Here is a 26,946-nt window from a genome sequence, read left to right as displayed (position 1 = left end):
TGCAGCCCCAAAAGACAGTTGCATCTGTCAAGTAGGGAAATTTAGGTACGCTTTATGCGGGAAGCTAATTTAACTAATTTACAACATCATAAAACTGCCAGCAAAACACGAGGAAAGGAATGAGGAAGTACAGCCACTAGTGGATAGTGAAGCAACAGCTCCCCCTGTGGCCGGAATCATGAAGCTGGAAAAAAAAAGTTAAATGCCTCTGTGTCTGTCTATATATGTTGTTTGTCTGTTGGCATTGAATGTTTGCCATATATGTGTTCATTGTAATCCGCCCTGAGTCCCCTTCGGGGTGAGAAGGGCGGAATATAAATGCTGTAAATAAATAAATAAACAAATAAATAAATGCTGATTTAAACCAGGAGCACTACATTAAAATATATATTAATTAAACACATATATTCTGCCTTGTATACTGGGCATCTTGGGTTAGGATACAATAAAAGACAATTGAAGTAACTTTAAGATTAAACAATTTAATATATAAGGTTTAAAAGGTTAAATCATTTTAAAGTAAAGCATTAAATCATTTAGGCCCTAAAAAGCATCAATATAAACTTGTGGGTTTCCACAGTTCAGTCCTCTGCTATTTTCTTTATGGGTTTCCTTCCTTATGGATTCCTTACTCCAAAGTTTTCTTCCTATTCCATATTTTGCCACTCATTCAGCTCCCAAATGCATTCATCTCTTGGGTTTAAATGCAGTTTCAATCCCTATCAAAATGTACAGTGCGGCTCACAAGCTGATATGTCTATTTCTAGGTAGACAGTTTAGGTCCTAAAACTCTTACCTAAAATCTCTGAAAAATGCTTTGCTCTATATTCTTTTTGCTAAAGCCTGCATTCATTTGGTGCCACCATCGTAGTTTTCAGAGCATGGCGACTTTTATTTGAATGCTGAGATAAAGTGGCTTACAATATATGCTGAAATAATTATTGATGCTCCATTTCCTTCAAAAAAATCCCATTACACCTGACTTCAAAAGACAAGGCTTCATCAGATATGCTGAGTTGGTTATGTACTGCCAATAAATCCTGTGTTTAATAGTGCCTTTCTCTCTCTCTTAAATTGAAGTCTAAATTATTATTTCAATTTGTATTGCAAAAAATGGCATTTTTGCACCCGCATACATCACAGAAATATGCGCTGTTCAGAGGCCAAGTGAAGTCAGGAGATAAAAGTTGAGCTTTATATTGTCATTTGCTAGAATCTGAGCTTGTCATTGGTTTTCTGTCACAGAATTTAATGGCAGGTTTCCAAGCTCTTTTCGTCAATTATCCCACTGTAAATGGAAACAACTTCATTACTTATTATCACTTTTGTTCCTTAGCACTCGGGCTACTAATGAAATGAATTCTGCTTTCAAAATCTATCAACATGGACTCAAATGTCAGATTCTTTTAATAATTATAACAGGAGCAGACACTGTTAACCTACAGTTCCCATCTCCCAGTAATGGGAGATACTGGAAATTGCAGTCCTCTTGCATGTTGGAAACGGACTTGAAAAACCACATTCTATGTTAGTTATTTTTCTCATACACTTTTACTTTGCATGCAACCAAGTTGTCCAGGAACCAGCTATGCTACTATTTCACCGCCTATGTCACAGCATGTAATTTCAGGTTCTTGCTCATAAATACAGGGGAAGGGAGAGATTGGCCGATTTTCTAATGTGGGCTTTTATGCCTCCCTCACCAGCATATTAGGAGTAACACTCAACAATTTTGACTTCTTTTTGAGTCAAAGGCTTTGACTGCCATATTACCGCTGTTCCTTCCAGAACTGGTCTTATTATTTATTATTTATTTATTTATTTACAGTATTTATATTCTGCCCTTCTCACTCTGAAAGGGACTCAGGGCGGATCACATTATAACACACATAGGGCAAACATTCAATGCCCATAAACACATCAAACAGAGACCGAGACAGACAGACGCAGAGGCAATTTAACCTCCTGAGGGGATGTTCGATTCTGGCTACAGGGGGGAGCAGCTGCTTCATCCTCCACTCTGACGGCACTTCCTCATTCCAGGTTGTAAATTAGTTAAATTTGCCTCCCCACTTTTTTTATAAGTGGTACCTTATTTCCTACTTGATAGATGCAACTATCTTTCGGGTTGCTAGGTCAGCAACGAGCAGGGGTTATTTGTAATTTTTAATTGACGGGTGCTCACCCCGCCACGGGCTGGCCTCGAACTCATGACCTCATGGTCAGAGTGATTTATTGCAGCTGCTCAAAAGCCTGTGCCACAGGCTTATTGTCATTGATGTTCATTTTCACTGCCCTTCCTAGAAAGGGAACCTTTTCCTGGGTGGACATGCACAACAGATACAGGATCCCACCCTTTTGCTGTGCTGGGATCATCTGAGGCTGGAGGAGGCTGCATCCATGAGTATTTCAAAGCGGATGCTCAATTGGGAAAGCAGGAGTCTCCAGCTCTGAGTTGCTTTAGGTCCAGCTCAGTTACAGGGAGACAAGTTGGGTCCTAACTGTCCCATCCTAAGCTGGTTAGGAAATTTTCCAAAGGGCTTTGACGCCTCGGATCCAAGAACTGTATCAGCTTCATTTAGAATCTGAACAGTTTGGGATTCCTCTGAAAAAAGATTTCCTTATAGAATCACACAATCATAGAATTGGAAGAGACTCCAAGAGCCAACCAGTCCAACTCCTTGCCATGCACAAATACACAATCAAAACACTCCTGATAGATGGACATCAAGCCTTGTTTAAAAATCCCCAGAGAAGGAGACTCTATTGCAGGGGTCCCCAAACTAAGGCCCGGGGGCTGGATGCGGCCCTCCAAGGTCATTTACCTGGCCCCCGCCCTCAGTTTTATAATATAATATATTGTATATACATATAATATTGATAATAATATCATAATGTAATACAATATAACATTAATAATAATACCATATAATAATATTAATTATATATTCTATATTACATATAATATTACTAATAATATTACAGTATAGTGGTATAGTTCAATATAGTAATATATAATGCTAATATTGTGCTATGCTAATAATATAATATACTGTATGTACATATAATTTGTAAGCCACTCTGAGTCCCCTTTGGGGTGAGAAGGGTGTGATACAAATGTAGTAAATAAATGCAGTAAATAAATAAATAAATAAATAAATAATACATAAATAAATTTTAGACTTAGGCTCGCCCGAAGTCTGAAATGACTTGAAGGCACACAACAACAACAACAACCTTAATTAACTTGACTATCTCATTGGCCAGAAGCAGGACCACACTTCCCATTGAAATCCTGATAAATGTATGTTGGTTAAAATTGTTTTTATTTTTAAATATTGTATTGTTCTTTCATTGTTGTTGTTGTTGTTGTTGTTGTTGCTGTTTTTGCACTACAAATAAGACATATGCAGTGTGCATTGGAATTTGTTTGTATTTTTTTCAAATGATAATCTGGCCCCTCAACAGTCAGAAGGATTGCGGACTGGCCCTTGGCTTAAAAAGTTTGAGGACCCCTGCTCTATTGGACCTCCAGGCAGCATATTCTGTGGTCCATCAGCTCTAACTACCAGGACGCTTTTCCTAATACAGTAGAGTCTCACTTATCCAAGCTAAATAGGCTGACAGAACCTTGAATAAGTGAGTATCTTGGAAAATAATGAGGGATTAAGGAAAAGCCTATTAAACATCAAATTAGGTTATGATTTTACAAATTAAGAACCAAAACATCATGTTATACAACAAATTTGACAGAAAAAGTAGTTCAATACGCAGTAATGTTATGTTGTAATTACTGTATTTACAAATTTAGCACCAAAATATCACGATATATTGAAAACATTGACTACAAAAATGCCTTGGATAATCCAGAACCTTGGATAAGTGAGTCTTGGATAAGTGAGACTCTACTGTATTTAGATGGAATATTTTTTCCTGCAGTGTGAATCCATTGTTGTATGTCCCTTCAGAGCAGCAGAAAACAAGCTTGCCCCCTCCTCAATGTGACATTCTTTCAAATATTTAAACATGATGATGATATCCCCTTTAACCTTCTTTTCCTCCAAGCTAAACATATGCCCAGCTTCTAAAGCTATTCCTTGCAAATCTTAGAGAATTTTGCCTTCCAAACATTCTCTGGAAACATTATAGCTCTGGCATGGGAAAGCTTCATGCCCTCCAGGTGTTTTGGACTTCAACTCCCACCATTCCTAACAGCCTATCGGCTGTTAGGAATGATGGGAGTTGAAGTCCAAAACACCTGGAGGACCGAAGTTTGCCCATGCCTGTTCTAGCTTGTCAATATTCTCTTGTGCTCCCAATAAATGTTCTCATATCTTGAGAAGAATCAAGCCCACCTTGCAGAATTTAGATTCTGACATGAAGCCAACCTTGACTTTAAATTAGTATGGTTGCCTGACATTGCAAGACAAATGAATGCAATCTGAGTTTTTACCCAAAATTCAAAATGCTGTATATACTCGAGTATAAGCCTAGTTTTTCAGCCCTTTTTTTAAGACTGAAAAAGCCCCCCTCGGCTTATAGTCAGGTGAGGGTCCTGGTTGGCTTATATTTGGGTCAGCTTATACTCAAGAATATATGGTACATTTATTATTTTTCTCTATTATTATTGGTATTATTGAATTTATTATTTTTCTCTATTATTGTTGCTAAGGTAAAGGTAAAGGTTTCCCCTGACGTTAAGTCCAGTCATGTCTGACTCTGGGGGTTGGTGCTCATCTCCATTTCTAAGCCGAAGAGCTGGCGTTGTCCGTAGACATCTCCAAGGTCATGTGGCCGGCATGACTGCATGGAGCGCCGTTACCTTCCTGCCGGAGCAGTACCTATTGATCTACTCACATTTGCATGTTTTCAAACTGCTAGGCTGGCAGGAGCTGGAGCTAACAGTGGGCGCTCATTCCGCTCCCGGGATTTGAACCTGGCACCTTTCGGTCTGCAAGTTCAGCAGCTCAGCGCTTTAACGCACTTCACCACCAGGGTTCCTATTGTTGCTACTATTCCATTTATTTTAATCTATTTTTATTATTAATAATATTTTTTTTATTTCACTCTGATCTTATTATTATTGCATTTATTATTTTACTCTATTATTACATGTATTATTTTCCTGTATTTATTATTATTATTATTACATGTATTATTTTACTCTATTATTATTAAAAGGATATATAAGCACATTTACATTGAAGAAGATGAGAATAATGATTTGATCAGAGTTGGACAGTCTTATCTTAAATTTGAGCTTTATGTAAATATTCAAAAACATTTAGCCTATTGATGCCTCAGTTAATGTAATTTTATTAGTATCTATTTTTTATTTCTGAAATTTACCACCCTCGGCTTATACTGGAGTCAATGTTTTCCCAGTTTTTTTGTGGTAAAATTAGGTGCTTCGGCTTATATTCGGGTCGGCTTATACTCGAGTATATACAGTAGGTGCTTGCAGTGCTGAGCCCGGTCTCCAAAATAAAGGCACTGGAGCCCATTTACTCTTTAAGAGATTCAGTACTTGGATAGCACCTTTGAAGTCCAGCATTCATTGACATGAGAGCCACCAGACCCAACAAGACAGGCTATGAAGTATCAATGTGCTACTCACCGCTGCTCATTTACTCCTACAAAAAGAGACCTAGATTTTTGACTTGCACGAAGTTCTTCAAACTCTGCAAATGGATTTCAAAAAGCACTCAATTCATCGCTGAGCTGAAATAATCTTTTTCAAAGATTAGGAAGAATAATTGGAGATGGCAGGTGGGAACAAAAAGTCACCTTTTTAGATATTGAGACACAACGTGACATAATTGTCAACAGTTACAATATAGCGTTTACCTGGTGTTTCTCTTCCCTTTTGTTCTCCATGAAGATATTTCTTTTTTGCCCAAGGCGGTTTGTATTATGAGGATAAACGTACTAAGGGGAAGAAAGCAATAAAAATAATGAGCAGACAACAAACCGAGAAAATGGCTCTTTTTGGATAGTTATCTCGTTTAGGCATGAATGCACTATGCTCATGATCAGTTCTGTCTTCCCGCCAATATGTCCAATTAAAAAATAATTCATAGAACTGCAAGGTTTTGTTATTTCTACCCATTCCTTCTTACTCTTACCCATTCCTTTGTATTTGCCCGATAAAGGTATTGTCCTAATATGGTTTTTTGATTTGTCCTCCTTATGGGGAAAATTGCTGTAAGAAGCTTTGCTTTTCATTCCAAATGTACCTTATTGTATTTCATGTGTCACCTGCTCAGCAGAATTTGGGGTTGAAATGCAAGATGAATAGGTAAGTTCAGGTCTTCTACAAATCTATTAACAATCTGAACGAGAGTTACATGGGGTAAAGGGAATCAGGATGTTTAGGCACAGGTGGAAATACATTGAAGGGACTTCAGGTCTACCTCTGAAAAATAATAGAGAAGTAACCCATAGTGAGGTTTTCTTGGAGGTCAGGGATAGATTTGTTACCAGATCAACCAGAAATATGCTCTATTCTTGACCTGTATTGCGGATTTCGTTAGATTAAAAATGCACAGTTCAGTTAGGACCTCACAGATAAAAGGTAAAGGTTTTCCCCTGACATTAAGTCCAGTCATGTCTGACTCGGGGTTGGTGCTCATCTCCATTTCTAAGCTGAAGAGCCTGCATTGTCCATAGACACCGCCAAGGTCATGTGGCCAGCATGACTGCATGGAGCGCCATTACTTTCCCACTGAAGCAGTACCTATTGATCTACTTACATTTACATGTTTTCAAACTTCTAGCGTGTTTCCCCGAAAACAAGACAGTGTCTTATATTAATTTTTGCTCCCAAAGATGCTCTAGGTCTTATTTTCAGGGGATGTCTTATTTTTCCATGAAAAAGAATTCACATTTATTGTTGAACAAAAAATGAACATTTATTATATACTGTACAGTAGTTGTCATCACAAACCAGCATGACCAGACAAACTGTGAAGAATCAAGAATTTCTTGTTACTACCATTATTTCCGTGTACAACACTCTATGGTACATACATCCTGCATACTCTGGTGTTCTGTTCGGCGGGCATGCTTCCAAACAAAACCTTTGCTAGGTCTTACTTTTGGGGGAGGCCTTATATTTAGCAATTCAGCAAAACTTCTACTCGGTCTTATTTTCTGGGGATGTCTTATTTTTGGGGGAAACAGGGTAGGTTGGTAGAAGCTGGGGCTAATAGCAGGAGCTCACCCCACTCTCCGGATTCAAATCGCTGACCTTTTGGTCAGTATTTCCAGTAATCCGCCTGAGTCCCCTCAGGTGAGAAGGGTGGGGTAGAAATGTTGTAAATAAATAAATAAAATAAATAATTCTACTCAAGCAACTGTTTTATGATAAAATAAAATGAACAGACCAAATTTCCATGAAAGCCCTACCAAAGTCTGATCAACTATCATTTGTCCTTCCCATCTCAAAGATAATCTCATTGCTGCTGCCTGCTTCAAGGTCCCTGTGGCCCTACGAAACTGCAAGAGACCCAGTCATTTTGTGACCCATGGAGTTCCTTCCATCTCTGAATTTGGCATCATGACAGAAAAACTAAGCCACATTTTAACTAAGCCATTTTGAGATTGGGTTACTGGGCTGTATGGCCATGTTCCAGAAGGCTTTTATGGCCAGAATCACTGGGTTGCTGTAAGTTTTCCAGGCTGTATGGTCATGTTCCAAAAGGATTTCATGGCCGGAATCACTAGGTCACCGTAAGTTTTCTGGGCTGTATGGCCATGTTCCAGACTGTTTGCCTTTTTTAAGAGTCCAACTACACTCATCCCCCACCATAAACATTACACTTATGGCCACCCTAAGTCTGGAAGGACTTGAAGACACACAACAACAATCATAATTAACCTGACTCACTCATCAGCCAAATACAGGATCACACTTCCAGCTGAAATACTGGTAAGTTTATGTTGGCCAAAATTGCTCTTCATTTTAAATACTACATTGTTCTTTCATTTGTTTTTTTGAACTATACATATGTGCAGTGGGCATAGGAATGGGTTCATTTTTTTCCAATCTATAGTCTGGTTCCCCAACAGTCTGAGTCCTTCTCCTTTAAAAGTTTAGATGTAGCTCATGTAAAGCTATAGACCGCTCTTAAATAAATGGGTGTACCACGTCATTTAATTGTCCTGATGTAGCCCCTGTGCTTAGGACAAGAAGGTACTGTTAAGACCGAAAATGGAGAAACCGATCCATTTCCAATAGGGAATAGGGTCAATCAAAGCTGCATTTTCTCACTCTAATTGTTTAGTTTGTATGGCAAGATTAGATTCAGAAGAAGGGAGCCTACATGTAGATGATACCACACTATTAGTAGAAAATAGCAAAGATGTGGGACGAATACCGAAGAAAATCAAGGAAGAAAGTGCAATGACAGGTTTACAGCTGGACATTAAGAAAACAAAAATAATGACCACAAAGGATTAGCATCCCTTCAATGATGAAGTCATCGAAATAGTTCAAAAGTTTCTATATCTTGGCCCAGTCATTAATCTGAAGTTCACTGCGAAGCCTTTCATTGCCAGAGGAAAACTGAGGTTGGTTCAGGCAATGAGCTGATAGTTCTGCTGCTTCTGCCTGTCCTTCCCTGCTATAGCAAATCCTAGCCTTACTGTACTATAATCCCTAATCCTAATGAATTGTAGTTAAAGAATTAATTTTAATGAATATAATTAAACTTAATGTGTTTTGGAGAGGGATTTTAGAGTGAATTTAATGAATTTATTATAATGAATGTGATTAATTTAATACAATCTGCAGTGAATAAACCACAAACACCTGAAATAGACATAAATGCAAAATCTGGGTGGCCTTCAAGCAGATGACACACCTGAAATGGGTTCCTCACATCACTCTGAGTCAGTTGCCAACCCTTGGCAGAAGGCCTTTTCTCATTAACAGCAAATGTCCAGCTGCTAGGGACACAGGCAGCAGATGCAGCAGCTGTTTGGGATGATGGACAGTAAATTTAACCCTGCATATACCCCCTTGCATTCAACTCAAATGGATCAATATGGGCATCGCAATTGAATTAAGGAAAAGCAATATCTTATCTAATTTGGAGACCTTGTACCACACTTAACCTAGAACTGGGTTGCGGTGAATTTTTTGGGCTGTATGGTCATTTTCCAGAAGCATTCTCTCCTGACATTTTGCCCACATCTATGGCAGGTATCATCAATGGTTGTGCGATATATTGGAAACTAGGCAAGGGAGGTTTATATATCTGGAAGGTTCAGGGTGGGAGAAATAACTCTTGTCTGTTGGAAGCAAGTGTGAATATTGCCATTTGCCACTTTGATTAGCATTGAATGCCTTGTAGCTTCAAAGCCTGTCTGCTTCCTGCCTGGGGGAATCCTTTGTTTGGAGGTGTTAGCTGTCCTGGATTGATTCATGTCTGGGATTCCTCTTTTATATATAGTGGTATAGTACAATATAGTAATATATAATGCTTATATTGTACTATGCTAATAATATATATTGCGTGTACATATAACTTGTAAGCTGCCCTGAGTTCCCTTTGGGCTGAAAAGGGCGGGGAATAAATGTTGCAAATAAATAAATTATAAATAAATATTTTCAGAGTGTTGTTCTTTATTTACTGTTCTGATTTTAGAGGTTTTTTTTAAAATACTGGCAGCCAGATTTGGTTCTTTTTTATGGTTTCCTCATTTCTGTTGAAATTGTTCACATGCTTGGGGGTTTCAATGGCTTCTCTGTGCAGTGTGACGTGGTAGTTGTGAGAGTGGTCCAGTATTTCTGTGTTCTCAAATAATATGCTGTGTCCAGGCAGGTTCATCAAGTGATCTGCTATGACTGACTTCTCTGGTTGAAGTAGTCTGCAGTGCCTTTCATGTTGGAGCATTTGCATAGGGTTGGAAAAGGAACTGAATATGCTCAGTTTGGAAACCAGAAGACTGAGATATGATGTAACAGACATCTTTGAATACCTGAAGAGATGTCATATACAAGCTTGTTCTCTGCTGCCACAGAAACTAGGCCATGAACCAACATCTTCAAATTACAAGAAAAGGCATTCTGCCTTGAAGAACATCTTAACTATAAGAGCTCTTCAAGAGTAGAGCAGTAAACCCTAGAAGATAAAGGACTATCCTTAACTGGAGACTGTTAAACTTGTAAGTGCCTCTTTAGCCCCATGTTGAAATGCCTGACCTTGGCTTTATTCTTGACTCTAGGTTTTTAATGAGCAGCGTATATTTTAGAGAGATGCCTCCTAGACCCTGGAAGCATTTTGGAATTCATTAGCAGATGCTGGAAGGGTTTATTTGGCAAAGAAAGCAAAGCAGAAACAAAGTTCTCTCTGAGTAACACTTTGCCTCGGGCAACTCAGTTTTCTTAAGCTAGTCATACTACATAGATGCACAAATTGCCTTTCTTGCTTGTGGCATTCAGCTGTTCTCCTAGGTCCAGGCACGCCGATTTGTGGAAGACTCTTTGGCAATATTTTCCCATTTGTTTCACTTCTGTCTCCACGTCTTCCTTATTAGGAATATTTTTATCTTCTCTTGTTACCACATTCTCCCATCATTTTTGTGATTCATTTCCTTTGCCTTTGCTTCTTTGCCTGCTGCCAGTGAATAAGAGGCTTCTTTAGAAAAATGTTTCATTGCGAGCATTGTTTCATTTATATTGTTTTCCACATTTGTTTGGCAGGAGCCCTCCCTCTGTACCCACTTTAGCTTAGCTCTGGGCTCATCTTATTCTCAAGCGACTATATTTTAGTGTTATTCTCTCCCTCCTCCCACACAGTCCCATGGCTTCACTTTTCTGATGATGGCTCTTTATCTGCCTGATTCGGTTTTTCGTTGCATGCATTTCTCAACAGTAGAGTATCCTTCCTCTATCATTTATATTTGTGTGGAGTACTTATTTGTTTTTCCTTTTTGGAGAAAACTTTGCATTGTACTTGTCAAAACCTCTTTCCCCCTTCATCATCATGTGTTTTTCTTTCTTTCAGCTACTTCCTTCTTGTTTTCATTATCTTATTACTTTATTATTATTATTATTATTATTATTATTATTATTATTATTATTGACACAAAGACATAGTATGACACAGCAAACAAGATAGATATGCTGGATTTCGTATCACAAAATCACAAGTTGAACACTTCCCAAGTGTTTAGGACTGTGTGATGTATTAATAATTAATACATTGTAATAATAACAGTAATAATAATAACAACACTTGGGAAGTGTCCGACGTGTGATCCAGTACAACAGCCAGCAGAGTGTCTTGTGTTTCAAATAATAATAATAATAATAATAATAATAATAATAATAATACTTTTGCAGGTTTGTGATCCCACCAGTTCTTTGCTGCTGGAAGGTGGTACTTGAGGCAATTTTCTTACAGCAGCTGAGGATATGATCAATGGTTTCATCGGTTTCCTTGCAGCCATTGATCATATCCTCAGCTGCTGTAAGAAAATCGCACAGACAGACTACAAACAGAGGCACAACTATGTGGCCTAAATGATTCATTGGAACTTATGCCTCAAGTACCACCTTCCAGCAGCAAAGAACTGGTGGGATCACAAACCTGCAAAAGTATTGGAAAATGAGCACGCAAAGATACTGTGGGACTTCCGAACCCAGACTGACAAAGTTCTGGAACACAACACACCAGACATCACAGTTGTGGAAAAGAAAAAGGTTTGGATCATTGATGTTGCCATCCCAGGTGACAGTCGCATTGATGAAAAACAACAGGAAAAACTCAGCCACTATCAGGACCTCAAGATTGAACTTCAAAGACTCTGGCAGAAACCAGTGCAGGTGGTCCCGGTGGTGATGGGCACACTGGGTGCCTAGACACTTGGGAAGTGTTCGACTTGTGATTTTGTGATATGAAATCCAGCATATCTATCTTGTTTGCTGTGTCATAATAAAATAATAATAATAATTATAGTGATTTTTCAGTTCACATTTCTCTTTTCATTCTGGGTGTTTTTGCATTTGTGTATATGTGTGTTGCTTCGCAGCATTTCTGTGAATTTAAGTATTCAACTCCTTTTGCTGAAGCATAGTCTTTAAACCCAAAGCCCACCACTCATTTTTCAAAGGACTGAATGCTTCAACTCCTATTGCACTTTCTGGATGGGTTAGGCTTAGTTTGATCCCTTCAGCTCCAAAGTTATATGAAGATAAGTGAAACGTATGATCAGAATCCCACAGTTGCCACCCACATGCCTCTGAAGGTAGGTCTACACAAGCATGAAAACCTGGAATCATCTTGAGTTGACTCCTGGCTACCTTTACTATGTTCCTATGCTTCTGATGAGTATATTGTGGCTTATATTGGGTCAAACCAGTTTTACCCCACTTCAATCAAATCTAGGAAATGCTCCAGAATTTGCTTGAAACTCTGCAGAGTGAAGAGCTGGATCAATCCAATTTGGACCAGTCTTTTGTCCACATAGGACACTGTCATCATCGCCATCATCACTCATCAGCACAAGGAAAAGGCCAGTGTGAATACGTCCTAATTCTTCTTGGACATGTGAGTGGCCTCTGATGATATCAGAACACAGTATTTCCCACTGTCAGGAGCTCACATGGAGTTCTGTGGCTGACTGGGAGTGGAAATGGTGACATGAGAGATGGGGGTCTAGATGTGTACAGATGTCTATGTATTTGTGGAGGGTCAAGTGGTGTAATACGGTATACTCGAATGTAGAGGTTTTAAAGAAAATAATGTTAATGTAAGTATTTGCCTTCACACTACCATATGTCTTAATCATATTTATTATTTATTTATTTATTACATCACTTCTACCCCGCCCTTCTCACCCATCAGGGGACTCAGGGCGGCTTACAATATAAACATACACATTAAAAACAGTTGTCATCAAATTTAAAAATCCATCAAGATTAAAAATTACAATAAAATTAAGAATATCCATTAAAATATACATAATTATACATTTAAATATACATTTAAGGCGATTTCCATGTTCATGTGTATTTATGGTTCTCTTAATGTAAAAAGAAAAAAGAAAAATGGGTTTATATAGTGTCATGACAAGGTACTCACTCTTATAAAGACATCAGTTATAACAAATACAAACAGATATAAGTCACACAAAGCAAAAGTAGCTACACCTAATCTGTCAGTAATAGAAGATTTCAAGTCAGTGTGCATTCACTATAATGATACCGGTGGTATTCAAGAGTTCGACAAAGATAATCAACGGTGGTGTAGTATAGTTCATAAATAAACACTCACTCTTATGAAGACATAAATTATAACAAATACAAACTGATATAGGTCACACAAAAATAGCAAAAATAGCTACACCTGTTCTGTCAATAATAGAAGATTTTAAGTGTGTGTGTGCATTCACTATAATGATAGTGGTGGTATTCAAGAGTTCAACAAAGATAATCAACGGTGGTGCAGTATAGTTCATGAATAAACACAACATAATTCTGGTGTTCCTTGGCTACATGTATTCCAGTTTTCATCTGTGAAATGTTGGAGTGTACCCTATGGCCCCTATGGAAATGGTATTTTGAAGTATCCTTTGAATGCAAGGCTGCAGCAAACCATGGGCCAGAACTGCAGAGTGGGAAGGAGCGATAGGCAGGATAGTTCTGTGTTAAATGCAACTGTGCACAGAATTAGATCCACAAATGGGGCTGGCCACTGAACTTCTGCAGGATGCAATGCTCCAGTCACCCTCATTCCAAGTCATCTCTACATTTGAGAAAGGAATTCTGCCATGATGTGTGGATCATGCATGATCCATTCATCACACAGATATATCAAGACCATCTGCTCTTAATATACCCATACTAAGAGAGTGACACATACTAAGAGATTTCTTAGCAGTAGACCTTGCCTCTAAAGTTAAGTTGCTGGGGTTTGACTCTGTTTCTTCCAGTTAAAATCCTGAAGAAAAATAATGCCTCTGTGTTTAGAATACACTGTTCTAGTCCTTATCATGTCCATATTTTGTTTTTTTTTCTGCCACAGAAATGTGTCATCATTGCAGCATCAATTGTAATGAGAAGGAATAAATGGCTGTTTTTGTTTTTGGAATGCTCCAATTTCTTTCTGCTGCCTGTGCTATAATTCCTTTGTGAGTGGTGACTGCATACTTAATCAGCATTTCGCTATATAGCTGTCAGAAATCCAGGGTAGCGATCATCTTTAATCAGCGTGTGCCAGGCTTGTGAATGGCAACAGAAAGTAAAGGGCTGGGTTTTATTTTGAGTGTTAAAGACTTGCATTCTTTTTCAGCAACTGTAATCCAGCTGCTGTCCATTGTGAGGAAGCCTTGTTAGGTAGAGAAGAAGAAAACAATGGGAGAAGAAAGGCTTGTTAGTAGGATAGAAAGTTGACAACTCAAAATTGTGTCCTTGGGATAGTAATTTTTTTTGAACCGTTACTAGTTCCTCAGGAGTTTGGGATGCTGTTGGTTGGAAAAGTAACTTTCCTGAACTCTGGTTGCTTACTGATCAGTAATTTTATTGAGGCCCCTTCTAGACATCCATGTAAAATCCACATTATCTGCTTTGGACTGGATTATATGGCTGTGTAGACTCATGTAATCCAGTTGGAAGCAGATAATGTGGATTTTTCTGTTTTGATAATCTGAATTATATGCCAATGTAAAGGGGCCTGTGAGGATGTGTATAAGGGCCTACACTTTAGAATTTACTTCTCTTTCAAAAGAATGACCCTTAGATGTTTTTTAAAAAATTCTCAATACAAAGATTTTCGACATAGCATCACTGGTTCTATTTCTCATATCTACACCTGTAGCCTAGGTCACTTTGCTGCCTGGGCTGAAGGAGAAGATTATATACCTCCCCTGCTCAGGCCATATACATAATTTGACTTATCTGGCAGTTGAATGTTACTCCAACACTAGTGATGGTATAGGGTCCACCACCTTTCCAGAAACAGTAACCTATTTTAGGACGTCCTGGACAGATTACATACATATATACCACAGAAGCATGAAAAAAGAGACCTACAGGAGCAATAGTTCCACAACATCTCCTGCCTGAGACCATCCATTTGTCTAATGATAGTGTAGAGTGATTACAGCTACCACTGAATCACAGGTCCACAAACCCGGCATGTCACGCACTCAAAAGGTCGAATGAGACACAGCGTGAAGGCAAAAGCAGAGAAGATCTTTAATCTCCTTGGCCAAGGGGAATATTAGTAGAGTTGACATAAAGCATTGGAAAGTACAGAGCATTTTTACGCACCTTGACAGCTATTCAGAATACCCATGCCAACTCACGGAGCTGTCATTTGCCAGTTTGAAGTCTGGGTTTGTTGAGAGATCTGCCTCTGGAGAGAGGGTGTGGGAGCCAGGAATGCGGTGGGGCAATATGCAAAAGAGTCCATGATTGACTCAATGGCCCAGTCCAGCTAAACACTAAGGAATACTCCAGTAAAGACAATGAGTAATTGCAAGTGATCAACAGTTCAGTGAGCTAAGCTTCGCCTGCAACCTATGTGCTGATTCCCAGCAGCAGATAGTCCAGATGGTATCAATGAAAGCTGGAAAGCCTCTCAATGACAGCAGAAAGTTTCTCAATGAAATATATATTAATGGAAAAGTTTTTAGTTCATAAGTGCAGGAGAGATTTTATCACTGGGAACGAGGTATGCTTTGAATGCTTACGTTAAGCAGCTTTTCACGTTTCCCTGATCCATTGTGAGAGGGTTTGACCCAAGTCCAGGAGCTAGGTAGCCTTCCAAAGGCAATATCAGAAGTGAAACGAGGGTACAGTTGTAATGTATTTAAAAACACAAAGTTTAAAACTTTGCATTATACTCAATGTCCCTTGACCAGTAGCTGGTACAGTAAGAGCCCCTGGTGACGCAATGGGTTAAACCCCTTGTGCTGGCAGGACTGATGACTTGAAGATTGACTTGAAGGTTGGGTTGCTGACCTGAAGATTTCTGGTTCGAATCCAACCCGGGTAGAGCAGGGATGAGCTCCCTCTATCAGCTCCCTTTCCAACATGAGAGAAGCCTCCCACAAGGATGGTAAAAACATCAAAACATCCAGGCGTTTCCTGGGCAACGTCCTTGCAGACAGCCAATTCTCTCACACCAGAAGCGACTTGCAGTTTCTCAAGTTGCTCCCGACACAAAAAAACCCCTTTGTTTTAAACTTGGCAACTGTGTCAAAAGAGTTTCTGAACTACAAATCTATTACTATTGTCAGGATATAGCAACATGGAGCATTTTTTTTTGAGGTTAAAAAATGTTTTACGTATTCCATTCCTCACACCAGACCACAGACAGTGAGACCTGCAGGGGTGTGAAAGTTAGATTTTTCTTCCTTAGCAGCTTTTGCCATAATACTGTTAGATAGTACAACAAGTAGCAGATCTGAGGTCAAACATTGATTCTGAAATTATTATGCTTCATATAATTTCTAAGTAGGAATCTTAGGTGTAATGGATCCATCAATTTACAGCAATAGACATCTCCAGATAAACTGAAAACATATCAATATTCTTTGCTCATTTTCTGCTCACTGTTGTGCTGTTGTAAAGAAGGCTAGTCTCCACAGGCATAATATGTGACATCCACTTCTACCGGTTTTGACTTTCTCCGGTTTCTTTCAAGGCAAGGACTTTTAAACCTGCTGAAAATAACTGATTTTTTTCCCAATCAGATGAAAGCAGATTAAAGTAGCATTCCACACTGGGCTTAATTTAGTACTATATTGCATAGCAAATCTCTTCTCTATGGCTCTCCTTAAAGTTTACTCAGAAATAAACCACTTTTGTAGCTGCAATTAATTGTTTCCTATTCTGCAGGACTGGAGAATGTATCACAAATTGCCTCTTAGCCAATCAATCCATTCCTGTTTGCAGATGATGGGGAAGGGAACTTGAATTACTGATTTCTTGTTTGTTTGCTTTTAAGGTTTTGCCTTTTTATCTATAAATGATGACGTGGCCTCATTTCACTGTAAAAGAACAGAAACCCCCATGATTCCACAGCTCTGACACCTGGCATTTATAGTGGTATCAAACTGCATTAATTCTGCAGTGTAGATGCATACAGTGCTGGTGTTCATGATATAAAACATTAACATCCACAGAAGAATTTTAAGGCAAAACATGGCGAGAGCCCCAATTTTTTCCTGTAAGGAGGTATGTGAATGAGAAATTGCACTGTGCTGCTATTAAGAGTGGCTAAATGATTTGATAATAAAGTTACTGATGGATGGGGACATTCAAATCCAGGAGGTTCATTTTTATGCTACCACTAAAACTTTAAAAATGACCTAGCTCCTCATTCTGATCTCTGCAATATAAGGCAACCAAGGTTTATATTTCATCATTATAGAAAGATTTGTTTCCTTTCTCCCAGTGAATGGCCATCACTGTCAATAAATCATTTCTGTAACTCCTGTTACCTTTAGTAATAATGTGATTAGGCTCGGATCCGCCTGCTCACAAATCTATTTCTAGAGATTGCTTAGTGATGCAATAGAAAATGCTGCTACGCTGGAGCAGGAGGGCTTTCCTGGAGTGCAAAAGTGAAGACTGGATAATGACCAATCCCATTATATCATTACCTGCATTATCAGAAGAGATTATAGTCTCTCCCATTTACAGATGACATTTTTATTGACTTCGGCACAAATCCACACAAGTCACATCTTCGAGGGGAGTTCAGAATAGCAAATAGAGATCCTAAATATCTCTTTCCCCTCCCCATTTTTGTTTTATACATTCAATAACAGAAACTGGGAAAAAGGAACTGCTGCCAGCTAGATGCAATACATAAAATACTAAGTATTCTACACTTACTCCCAAACAAAATGTCCATATAACCAGATACATCCCTTAACACTTGCTTGGCCAGCCTGTCCAAGCTCTAAGAAATGGGATACTGCAAACATTGTAAATTAGGTACCAATTCACACCTCCCAAATATAATAATAATAATAATAATAATAATAATAATAATAATAATAATAATTATTATTATTATTATTATTATTATTATTATTATTATTATTATTATTTTATTCTTATACCCCACCCCATCTCCCCGAAGGGACTCGGGGCGGCTTACATGGGTCCAAGCCCAAACAGAACAATAAAAACAAGACAAAAAACCAATAATCAAACCATAAAAGCAAGTCATGAAAACCACATACAAGTTAAAATGTTAAAATCATGGATTAGGTTCAAAGAATCTAGGCCAAAGTGCTAAGAGTGCAAATAAATCATGTCATCAGGGGAAGGAGGTTACTCAATTGTAATGGCTATAAAGTGCCATTATAATACTGGGGAAGGCATTCACTGTAATGGACAACCGGTTGATGATACAGAGATCAGTCACCAAATATAGCACTATGATTCCATTTCAACTGCCACACTTCCGTAATGTTGAATTTTGGAATTTGGGGAGAATTCTTAGATGAAAAGCTCTAATGCTTCGCTACCTACAAGTCCCAGATTCTATCGGATGCAGCTATGACTGTTAAAACAGAATCATAGTATTATAACTGTATAGTGTGAAAGGGTCCCAATTGCTGCAGTAAGGCTTATCCAACCCATTGTTCAGTCTACATCTATAAATATGATATTTAAAGCCTTTCCTTCTTTGTCTCTCCTTTGCAGACTTAATGGAACAGCTTTCATCTTGTTCTGTTTGTCTGGAATGTCCTTTCAAATCTGACCAACTCTATGGTCAACAGATGGTCCAACTGACTTCATTTGTGTTCAAGATGAGCTCAACTGCTTAAACACTCTCTGGTGGTTATCTTGAGTGGCATCATGATTGCCACAACATTTTGATGGGCATTGTTGATTGCAATACTTGCAATCTCACACCATCAGTTTGCATTCATGAGCCAAGATCTGCTTCACCACATCTTCTTTGACACTGTAATGATTAGCCTGCTAAACATATTAGTTCGTGTGTTTCTACTGTTAGCAAAGGGAAAGTGCAACACACACGAGCCCATTGGGTGTACAACCATCCATTCCTATTGGAGATCAAGGTTCAAATATCTGTTCAGTCATGTAAACCCACTGGGTGACCTTGAACAAATCAAAAAGGGTCTGGATGATTTAGATGGAGAGTTTGCATTGAGCAGAGGTTTGGACATGAAGCTCCACTGGTCCTCTTCCAACACCATCATTTCATGATTATAATCTCCCAGTAGAGTAATGCAATGGTTGGCTCTGGCTCAAGTTGGAAAAATACATATTCTTATCAGATAGGGGTGCCAAACTCATTTTCATCGAAGGCTACACCAGTCTTATGGTTGCCTTCAAAGGGCCATTGAATCCATGAACAGAGAATCCATGGATACAGAAGGCCAACTATAATTTTTATATAGTGGTTGGTGCTCTTAAGTTTGTATCCAATTTGGGTCCCCAGATGTTACTGAACAACACACCCATCACTTTTTGATTATCCACCAGACTTGGGATAATGGGAATTGCAATCCAAACAGCACTTGTGGCTCTGAAGTTGGGGAAAGGTTAAAGGGCATTTTAACATCACACATGATATCCACAAGCTGGGCATCTAAATTTGATTCCCACTCTCCGGACTAAACAGAACAAACTGCAGCCTTCCAGATGTTGCAGGCATCACAACTCCTCATCAGCTCTAGTCATGGTGTATGTCTGATGATGAGGAATTTAGGAGTTGTAGCTCAGCATCTGGAGGGCCAAATAAAATGACATGGCTAGATTTAGCATGTGGGCTTTGAATTTGACATATGTTATGAAACATTGTGGGCCCACAGATAGGAAAATGTGATATGGGATTCTGACCTTGCTCTGTAATCATCTCTCTTATAACTTCATTGATGTAAACCAGCACAAAAAGACCATCCATTGTCTTCTTTCTTATTGCTCATCCTAGATGACCGCTATGCATCAGGATCTGCTCTGTGACAAGCTGTTTCTTTGGGAACATCTATGTGGTTGAATACTAAGGTTCTCCTGTCTCTGAAAGGCTTGTTTAATTATATATGTGCAAGGACAAAAGGGATGTCCTTGAGTTATTTGTTTCCGTGATTTAGATCCAATCAGTTTAAGGAGGTTAGATACTATTATACCATTGAAATCCCATTAGACTGCCATGCCATGGGTGAGATGGTATTTAGATTGATCCCACAAACACACATCTCCATTTTTCTTAGTACAATTAACTCTCCTACATTCCACCTTGCTGTGAACAAAGAAAACATCATGATATAATACCAAGAAAATATCAGATTATTGAGCAGTTTTCATTTGTCCCAGATCTGTGAAAGGACACAGTAACATTAGTTTTGCCGAAGTCAGGATTTGAGAGGGAGAAAACATGTGAATGCTATGCTTGCTGGGCATCAGTAGACATATACCATGACTAGAGCTGATGAATTGTGATACCATAACATCTGGAAGTCCAGTTTATTCTGTTGGTGCGTCCATGTATTTGTGAGGAATTTGATGTAGCTTGGAGGTGAAAATAACCAGAATATTGCATACATTTTTATCATTGGTGTTTGGGCATTGTGGGACTGACTAGGAGCCTTGAGGCACTGCAAAAGTGAGTTCTGGGACTTCACGTGGTCAATGGGATAAGGAGTAGTGTCCCTTCTCCCCGATCTACAGGGTTAGAGATTTATTTTCATGGTTCTTTGCAGAGAGTAAAAATTTGTTTCTGAGTTGACTTGCATAAGTATCACCAAAGGACAAAAAAAATCAAGAAGTTTGTCCAGCAGTGCTCCCTTTCTGTCTTGCACTGAAAAAATAAAGGCCTTAGGCATATGTTTGAAGTCTCCATTCCATAATTTTATTCAAGGAGAAACCTTAGAGGATGCTAAAAGTGTTGTGCCATTGACGTCTCCTCCAGCAAGATGAAAGGGGACAAAGAGAATACTTCTGTGGCAGAGATCAGAAGGAGCTGGATGGGACAGGGACTTTGTACTTCCTGGGAGAGATGAGAGCAAACTTTTCTAGAAGTGACTGCCTTGTGCTCCCAATGCCATGATAAAGGAACCCACTATCCCACTACAAGATGCTGAACTTATCCAAGGTGCTGAACCTGTTTTGTGGGTATAGTGCAGGTATGGGCAAACTTTGGCCCTCCAGGTGTTTTGGGCTTCAACTCCCACAATTCCTAACAACCCAATGGCTGTTGAAATTGAGTTGAGTTGAAGTCCAAAACACCTGGAGGGCCGAATTTTGCCCATGCCTGGTATAGTGAGATAACACTTTGAATATCTTCTTTAAAATTCAGATAAAAACTCAGAGCAGATTCACTAATCCACAGAGAAAAAAATATGAAGAGGGACTCCCAGGATGGAAAAGAAGAACAGAAGGAGATACAAAAGCTGAAGCCATTGAGTGTGGAGCACTATTACATATATGTCACAATTTACCATATAAATTGGTAGAGAACTTGTGGACATCCAGATGTGACTAAACTACAACTCCCAAAATGTCTGGTCATGGGTTAAATAGGCTGGAATAGATGGAAATACCTGTAAAAAATATTTGGAGGTCCACAGACTCCCTACTTCTTTCTATGTTAGAGACTGGAAAATGCTCAAAAAAGGATTCACAGCTCAATAAATTGGACTAAATGGGTTTCCATCTTTGCTCCACAGTCATAAATTTGGAATATTACTTTTTAGATTCCCATAATTCTACATCCAACCATTCTTTCTGGGTATTTTGGTAACTGTAATTTAAAATAACTTTCCAAGAGCTCTACCCATTTCTCCTGTCCTCACTTCATTTACTAAGATTCAGGGACTACTCATAACTAAAGTTAATTTGACCTTCTAGAAAGTATGACTTAAATAAATTAGCAATATAATTTCCTGGTCTCAAATAGCACAAAAACCTGGCTCCCCTTCCTTTCCTATTGGAAACAAGATTATCTTTTTACAGCCGTGTGCAGTTCTGACAGCTATTGAAAGGGGCTCTTTGTCTAATCAGTAGTTTTGCTACTGTGGGAAATGGAGTGACGTTTCACTAAATCTGAAGCCTTTGACTTTAAAAATCAGTTTCACCAATCTACTCAGGGCTTACTTGAAGATCAATGGATCAACAAGCAGCTGGCATATTAATTTACTTCAAGAAGTATTTAATCTTGTTGCTACACTGTTGCCAGCTTGGAAAAGAAAAATGAGCTGCGCCTCTTGGCTACCTTGAATGAAAAATGGGAATTAAAAAGATAGCAATGTTAGCCAAGACAGAAGACAAGCAAATATTGACAAGCTGGGCTGGTGGTTCCTAGTGTCACTATTGGAAAGACTTGGAGTATTTTGTCATTCTCGCCCTAATAGAAAATGAACGTCAAGATCCTACATTATTGTCCATGGTGCAGAAGTACTATTGTGAAATAGCTGTTCATAACATCACAACAACCTCATTTCATTTCAATTTTGCACTGATATAAGGTCATTTATGAAGACGAAAGTCTGAAACAAAGTACCAGATAATATAAACTAGAAACCTCCAGTGAAACCCAATGAGGAAAAGAGATCCAGGCTCAGTTCATGCATTGTATTTGTACAGTGTAAAGCAACATTCACATATTTAACTGGTGATCTTCTTGCCACACAGTTGCCACCCAGAAAAAAAAATGAGTGGTGACTCTTGGCTACGATGAATGAAAAATGGGAATAAAAAGGTAGCAGTGCTACACCACTCCTATGCTGAATGTTGACAATCAGTGCCAATGTGCTTGCCCATTGAGAAGCAAGGAATGCACAACATTTTGTGACCACATTCCACAAAAGCTTGAAAACATGGATGTTTCAATGTGCTTTTGAATAAATCAGCACTATCACTGTAAAGTCCTAAATTACTCTTGTTTGGTTCCCAGCACTTTATCCTGCTCCTGGTCCTATTATCTGTGTTTACACAAGTCTGCCCTTCCCAGGCAATTTGAATAGTCCCACCTTTGTCCTGTAATGATGATGATGTATGATTTATTTTAATATGTTTTAATTATTTAATTATTCTTTTATGCATTTTAATATTTTATTTTGTATTGTGTTTTAATTGTATGTTGAACTTCTTGTTCTTTGGGCTTTATCCTCATATAAGTCGCTCTTAGTCTCTTCAGGGAGATGGAGGCAGGTTATGAGAAATAAATTATTATTATTATTATTATTATTATTATTCAAAAATTATTCCAAAATAAATGTTACAGTCATAATATTCTTAATGCAGCAAATGGCAGAGTCCAATACTGAAAGTAAACCCAAAAATCTATATAACTTAGACAAAGAACTGTATCCAAAATATGATTTCCCCAATACCAAACAAGAAAACATGACATGAAAACAAGGCCAGAAACGCCCATCCTGGTGCACATGAAAAAGGTGACTTTCTCTTGAAAAATCAAAGTTGCTCTCACATAGAACAACTCAAGGGTCTAACTTAAGAAACCAAATTAGTTCCCATGGAGACACTATCAGTCTAACACCTGGCATCCCTTTGTTTATCTTTCAGACACTGGGAAAACCTTAATTGCCCTCCTTGGCACAATCTCTCTGTAACTGGAGGCACTGAGGTATAGGCAACAATCCAGCATCTTCCACCTCCCTTGCCTCCTTCTCAGGATCAGGAAGAGCCTCTGGCAGCATTTCCTGGGAAACATTCTCACTAAAAGCAGATCTGTCTGTAAGGCAATTCCCATCATCCAGAGGAGAGCTACTTTCTCCCTGAGACACTACAGGAGTGGGGGGCTCCCATTCAGACTCCAATTAAGGCTCCAATTCAGGAGCACAAGGCCTCACCACCAAAGGGTCCCTCTCCTCCTCAGACCAGGCCTCAATACTATATTCATTTATTTTATTCATGTATATCCTACCTTTCTCCCAATAAGGGAGAATTCTATTTATATAAACTTGAATGGAATATATCTGTTGTGCAAGAGACAAAAATGATCAAGTGTAAAGGAATTCACATGGGTGTATTCCATCCTTACTCTCAAGACATCAAATAATTGGATTTTGTTCACTGAAAATGCCCAGTGCATTTGACTGATTAATTATATTAAAACCTCTTTGAGCTATTTTTTTAAAAAAAATGGACAATGCAACCACTACAATAGTAATAGATTCATAACACATCAAGATAAAAACACATAAGTGACATCCATATTTATATTTGCCTCTGACACACCAATAGATTAATAATGTCTACAGAGGCCTCTGGCAATCTGTTTTCAAAATTTACTTATGGCTTTTTCACAATTGATGGCTTATTCAGAGGAAAATACAACCTATTTTTTACTCATTTTTTCATCTTCTCTTAGGTTTACTAGATGGGTAAACAGTCTCTGGAAATACCAGATTTTGTATCTATACAAACCGATTTTGTTTCTGATATCCAAATGGCTTTTTCTTTGTTTTGGTATATTTTCAGTAAACCCCTGGTACTACCAAAGACATATTATTCCCGCTCCAAGGTGTGTTTATTTTTAACCCAGAACATTCTAAATTAAATGGATTGGTGACTTGTCTTTGTGTTTCTAGCGACACAGTAAAGATGGTGGCAAATACACACAACCGTCATTTCAAGGACACAAACACAGTAGAGGTCAAACAAAGAAAAGAAGAACATTAACATTAAAGCAAAATGATCTTAACACTTAACTATATTGCTAAAGCACTTTAGCACCGTAACTATAACTCCTGAATAATAATAAAAAAGGGTCACTGGAAATGGGTGGAAATCAATTTCTGAAATGTTGTATGCCGTCTAGTCAAGTCCTTTGTTTTACTCTGAGAAAAAAGCACATGTTTTAGAGGAATATTGATTCAGCCCAAATATAGCAATTAAAAGAAGTTGTAGGTATAAATAAATCACAGAAACTGTAAAAGAAGAGAGAGAAACCCTGATCATTTGTTCAAACCTTTAGGAATCATGATTCCAAATCACAATGTTTATTTCATTTTGCTTTCTAAGGATGTATCTCTGCTGTAAAACTAATGCAGGTTGATGCCATTTTAACTGCCATGGCTCAATGATATGGAATCAAGGGAATTGTAATGCTTTGCCCAGGTCTCTAAACTTTCAAGGCAATTTTGAATTGTGTTGCTCTCCTTTGGGCATTAACTATCCCCTTAATTTGATGTCATCTGCAAATATTATAAGAATGCATTCTAATTCATTAAGGGTGCCTTTCTACTGTTTAAATAAACCACTGTGTCATGACCCAATAATATGGAATCAAGGGAGTTGTAGTTTCTCAAGACCTTTAGCCGTCTCTGCCAAAGTGTGCTAGTGCCTCTGCTAACTACAGTCCCCATAATTCTACGATATTGGGCTATGGTAGTTCAGATCCAGCTGAACTGTTTAAAATCTTGAAAGATGATGCTGTCAAGGTGATTCATGCCACATGCCAGCAAATATGGAACAGAAGAATGACCATCAGATTAGAAGTAATCAATGTATAACCCCATACCAAAAAAAGGAAATGCTAAAGAATGCTCAAACTTCCGTATGGTGGCACTTATTTCCCATGCCAGTAAGGTAATGCTCAAGATCCTGCAAGGTGGACTCCAGCAATACATGGAGCGAGAGTTGCCAGATGAACAAGCTGGGTTTAGAAAAGGCAGAGGAACGAGAGACCAAATTGCCAATATCCGCTGGATAATGGAGGAAGGCAGGGAGATTCAGAAATACGTCTATTTCTGTTTTTTTGACTATTCTAAAGCCTTTGACTGTGTGGATCATAATAAATTGTGGCAAGTTCTTGGTGGAATGGAGAGACCAAGTCACCTTGTCTATCTTCTGAGAAATCTGTATAAAGACCAAGTAGCCACAGTAAGAACAGACCACGGAACAACAGACTGGTTCAAGATTGGGAAAGGAGTACGGCAGGGCTGCATACTTTCACCCAACTTTGAATAAGTTGTATGCAGAACACATCATGTGATGTGCTGGAATTGATGAATCCAAGGCTGGAATTAAAATACAGTAGAGCCCTGGGTTAACCGAGCTCTGAGGAGTGTGCCGTGGGTATTCCTCAGCCAGGCCATTGCTGGAGGAAACTCTTTCCCCCAGCGAGGGCCTGGCGGAGGGAGATCTGGGGAGACGTCCCTCGGCGAGCCCTCGCCCTATCTGAGCCGTTTGGTCATCCGAGATGGCCCGCCCATTTATCTCGGATAACCAGGGCTCTTCTGTAGCTAGAAGAAACATTAACAATCTTAGATATGCAGAAGATATCACTCTGGTGGCTGAAAGTGAGGAGGAGCTGAGGAGCCTTATCAGCAAAGTGAAAGAAGAAAGTGAAAAAGCTGGGTTGCAGTTAAACATCAAGAAAACCAAGATTATGGCAACCAGACTGATTGATAACTAGGAAACAGAGGGAGAAAACATGGAGGCAGTGACATACTTTGTATTTCCAGGCGTGAAGATTACTGCAGATGCAGACTGCAGCTAGGAAATCAGAAGACGTTTCCTTCTTGGGAGGAGAGCAATGACTAATCTTGATAAAATAGTGAAGAGTAGAGACATCACACTGGAAACGAAGCTCCACATAGTTAAATCAATGGTATTCCCCATAGTAACCTATGGATGCGAGAGCTGGACCATAAGGAAGGCTGAAGGAAGGAAGATAGACATTTTTGAACTGTGGTGTTGGAGGAAAATTCCGAGAGTGCCTTAGACCATATGAAGATCCAACTAGTCCATACTCCAGGAAATAAAGCCTGACTGCTCACTGGAGGGAAGGATATTAAAAGCAAAGATGAAGTACTTTGGCCACATAATGAGAAGACAGGAAAGCTTGAAGAATATAATGGAAGGGAAAAGGAAGAGGGGCTGACCAAGGGCAAGATGGATGAATGTTATCCTTGAACTGACTCAACTTCGAAGGAGTTGGGGGTGGCCACGGCTGACAGGGAGCTCTGGTGTGAGCTCGT

This window comes from Anolis carolinensis, chromosome 6 (assembly GCF_035594765.1).
Source record: "Anolis carolinensis isolate JA03-04 chromosome 6, rAnoCar3.1.pri, whole genome shotgun sequence".
Lineage (NCBI taxonomy): Eukaryota > Metazoa > Chordata > Lepidosauria > Squamata > Dactyloidae > Anolis > Anolis carolinensis.
The sequence above is the reverse complement of the archived record's forward strand: the minus strand, read 5'-3'. Positions refer to the sequence as shown.